The sequence below is a fragment of the Panulirus ornatus genome, chromosome 42 (assembly GCF_036320965.1).
Source record: "Panulirus ornatus isolate Po-2019 chromosome 42, ASM3632096v1, whole genome shotgun sequence".
NCBI classification, from domain to species: Eukaryota; Metazoa; Arthropoda; class Malacostraca; order Decapoda; family Palinuridae; genus Panulirus; species Panulirus ornatus.
This window is the reverse complement of record NC_092265.1, coordinates 27,053,648-27,058,419: the sequence shown is the minus strand read 5'-3', so window position 1 is coordinate 27,058,419 and position 4,772 is coordinate 27,053,648. Positions and strand designations below refer to the sequence as shown.

General features: G+C 36.5%; 1 non-coding gene across 1 annotated transcript; it reads right to left on the bottom strand.

Annotated features, from left to right (window-relative positions):
• Positions 1 to 3,538: 3,538 nt before the first annotated feature.
• On the bottom strand, positions 3,539 to 3,610 carry TRNAV-CAC (transfer RNA valine (anticodon CAC)). Its single transcript has one exon. It is a non-coding gene; the product is annotated as a tRNA-Val (tRNA).
• Positions 3,611 to 4,772: the final 1,162 nt, after the last annotated feature.

The window sequence follows — 4,772 nt, the reverse complement described above, 5'->3', positions numbered from 1 at the left end:
TAAGATGATCAGTGGGGGATTGCGGCACACTGCTCGAAGGAGAGGGGCTCCTCCAGCCCCAGCCAGTCTCCTGTGAATGTCGGCTTCATCCATAAGACTTTTCGAACTCACTCCGTCGAGAAGGGTTTTGATGACGCAACACGATCCACGGAACAACACCGTTTCAATCTTGGCGTTGCCTCCCCGACCCACCTCTCTCATGACCACCAGGTCATTTACATCCTTCTGGGTCAACTTTACAACTGGAACACTCATTTTGATTCCGGCCTGAGGTGCACTTACCAAATTTTCTTGCCGGAGAGTGTGAGAGGAGATGTTGTCGGTACGGAGTCCCATCCTCAAATGATTACACTTCTCTCGCCGCCGGCCTTATATACCCCTGGGTTATGTGACGTCACATAACCAGATCTATCCAGATTAAATCCCATACAAATCCGGATATGTAGACGGATTCATTTAGTTTTGTTGCGATCATTATTTGATGAAATCTAAAGGTGTCGAAGAAATAGTCAAGATGGCTAGTGGTGTTGAGAGTGTAGTGAAGATGGCTAGAGATGTTGAAGGATCTAAATAGTTTCGAAATACCAATACTTTTTGAATCAATAAATCATCATAAATACTAATAAGACAAAAAACACTTTGACGAAAATTTAGCCATTTTCAAGCATCGAAATAAAAGGATATGAGGTAAATGGCTTTTGGGAAATCCTTGTTGAATAGTACACAGTTACTTTCTGAGAATACGCACACACACACACACACACACACACACACACACACACAACACAAACCTAGAGAACATAGCATGAAATTAGGGCAATATTGTTCAAATATATTCAGAGAAGTAATTTAAAGTTTATATAAGAGTGGTTGATGAATGGAATAAGAAGAATGAGGTCATGGTTAAGGCAGACACCATACATAAATCTTACAAGTTGTATAATAGTACAGAATGTTCTAGAGATTTGGCCTGGCGAGTGTAGAACTCTCTCCTCACACAGTAAAAATAGGTAATTACACACTCACAGATTCAGAGGTTATCATGTTGAAGGAGAGGTGAAAACTGAAGATTCAAATCAAAGAACAATAAGAAGCGTCATGATGAGATGGGAGAGGGAATTGGTCAATTGACAAATATAGTTTAATCTAAAACATGAACGGTAAATCACTTCGAGTGAAGAAAGTCAAGTGGAAAACATAGAAAATGAAAGACCAAAGAGAAGAATTTTTGATATCTGGGATAACATTTAATGTGAGGAAACACGATTTCACCAAATGAGCTTTTGTTAACGCTTCTGGTACAGTGTAATATATACACACACACACACACACACACACACAAATATATATATATATATATATATATATATATATATATATATATATATATATATATATATATATATATATATAATATATATATATATATATATATATATATATATATATATATATATATATATATATATATATATATATACTTATGTGTGTGTGTGTGTGTGTGTGTGTGTGTACGGATAAACTTTAAGGCTGGCCAGGGTGTACTGGTGATGCCTTTGACCTAAAATGTAAGTTCAAGCCCGTAGGCCGACCCTGCACTTAGCTTGAATCCTTTTGTGTTCACTATAATCTTTTTACTACATCTCCTCTACTTAATCCCTTTATCTTCACTATGCAAGGCCTTATTATAATCTTCACTACAACCTCATCTTCATATGACCTTATCTTGACTAAGCTGGTTTCAAGGAAGGCTTTAGATTTTACCCGCTCACACAAACAACGTACTTACACGGGGCCCCACGAGTGTAAAACTCCCTCCTAATACAGTGCAAATAGATGATTACACACACCTACACACCACCACCACCACTAACAATACACAGAGAAATAGCCTTTTTGATTGGCTTTGGATCGGCCCTTGAACGGAGTTTGGAGGATTTGGGGGATCAGGTCAATAAGGTTAAGTTCACTACAACCTCATATTCACTAACGTGTATCTTCACTACTAGCTTATTTTCACTTAATTATACCTTCACTATACCCTCTTCTTCACTACACCGTTATTTCTACCATACCATCATCATTGTACTCCCTGATGTTCACTGGAAATAGTTCTTATCTTCACTACATAATCATTCTGAATAAACTTTACTCCTTGATAACCCTTATCTCTACTACATTCGTATCTTCACTACATTCGTATCTTCGCCACAACCTATCTTGACAATATCCTTATCATCACTATACTCTTCCTCACTACACTCTCATCTTAACATCACTCTTCTGTTTACCGAACTTAGTTCAATGTCTGACTTGAACGTAGCTTTGGAAAGTTTGTGTTCCTCATTGTGTTACCTCCTTATTATCATTGTAAAGGCAATTGTCGCCACTCCCTAACTAAACCCTCATCGTCACTACACTCTCATCATTATCATTACTTCTTGATGTTCAATACAAAATCTCAACATATACATTTATCTTCACCACAGAATAATTTTCATTGCACCTTAATCTTCATTACTCCTTGTTTCAGCTACATCCGTATCTTCCATTCATTCTTATATCTTATATTAATTACATCTTTACAATATCTTTATATCTTCTCTGTTCCGTCTTTTGGAAAATTGAAAGTGAGAGTAAAGGATTTCCGGCCTTCTGCTCCCTCCCCTTTTAGTCGCCTTGTACGACACGCAGGGAATACGAGGCAAGTATACTTTCTTCCCTATCCCCAGGGATAACAGCATCTGGTGTTCCCAGACGGTCACCCATCCAAGTACTAACCAGACCCAACGTTGCTTAACTTCCCTGATCGGACGATATATATATATATATATATATATATATATATATATATATATATATATATATATATATATATATATATATATATATATATATATATAAGACTGAAAACAATGAATTTCCCAAATAACAAAAATGGAAGCGCCGGGGTTTGAACCCGGGACCTCTCGCATGCCAAGCGAGTGCTCTACCACTGAGCTACGCCCCCAAGAACATATTTTGTGACATAGCATTATATGAAGCACTGAGATTACCACGGCAAAATACTGTTTGACCGACCGTTGCCGACTAGCCGGCAAAATAACCACAGTGTAGTTCTCCATGTTGCTGTCGTGTTTTCCTCTCAATTTTCCACGAAGAAATGTTTTACTTTTTTATTGTCGTTGCAATAGACTGGAACTAAGCAATAGACTGGAACTAAGCAATAGACTGGAACTAAGCTGACCTGGTATGAGGTCAGAGCCCTCATTATCATCCCTGCTAACTACCGGAAGCAGATTAAGTCGTTCCACAACCGATGTCCGGCCCATGTTAACTCTGATGTGCCCAGCAGTTGGAGGAGGATCGCCAGAAGCTTCTGGAAGATTTCAAGGACGTCTTGGTGGACCTGACCCTTTCAGATAAGGTCGAAAACCCCAATTTATTGTGAAGATCTTCACTATAACGTTGGACGAACATACTGAATGTTGCACACATGTGATGCGGACAAAATGAAAAAAGAAAAAGACAAAAAATATGTCTGGTGTGGGTCTCGAACCCACGACCTTGAGTGTGTGAGACTCACGCTCTACCACTGAGCTAACCAGACAATAGAAAAATACGTCTGTTTCTTCAATTTGAATTAATGAAAATCTTTGCGAGGCAGCGTTTAGAAAAGAGAGATGTCTTTGACGAAATTTACTTGCTTGGCTTATTCTTCTGTTCCTCATTATCGAAAGTAAACATACTGAAGGATATATATATATATATATATATATATATATATATATATATATATATATATATATATATATATATATATATATATATATATATATATATATATATATATATATATTGGAAAGGATCACAATTTTGCGCGTGATCAAGTATATTCCTATGAGTCCACGGGGAAAATGAAACATGACAAGTTCCCAAGTGCACTTTCATGTAATAACCACATCATCAGGGGAGACACAAGAGAGAAATATAACAGTCAGTTGATATACAACGAAGAGACGTAGCTAGTACGCCATTTGGTAAACATGTGATTGTCCGAGACAGACAACAAGCGTATCATAAACTAATTATGTGGACAAGATGAATTCCTTACAAATTTTATCAACACTAAATTTATGCAATTTGTATAGACAATCACTTATATCAAGATTATAATTCTTTGTGCATTTAATGATAGAAGATTCAATGATATTTCTCGTGGTACTGGAGTTAGAGATTATAATGCCATCTCAGTTATTAACTCTAACTCCAGTACCACGAGAAATATCACTGAATCTTCTATTATTAAATACACAAAGAATTATAAACCTTAAGGAAACATGCAACATGGCGGTCAAACTATGAGATGCACAAATGAAGTTTATGAATGGAATATCAGTGAGACGAACTAGTTGATGAATGATGAATGAAAGTGTAATAAAGTCATGATGAATGAATGAAAGTGTAATAAAGTCATGATGAATGAATGAAAGTGTAATAAAGTCATGATGAATGAATGAAAGTGTAATAAAGTCATGATGAATGAATGAAAGTGTAATAAAGTCACAGTTTAAAAGGACAAAATATGAATGGCAGCCAGGGAAGAGTGGCCCAGGTAAATGGAAGGGTTGAAAAGTTCGCGTTATGTGACGAATTTTGATAGATTTTGCAAGTTTCCTTTCCTATGATGGAACGTAAAAGTTTGTGCTTAGTTCTAGAGACAGAGTTCATAGGTTTATGTTTTAATGATGAACATCAAAGGATACCATTAA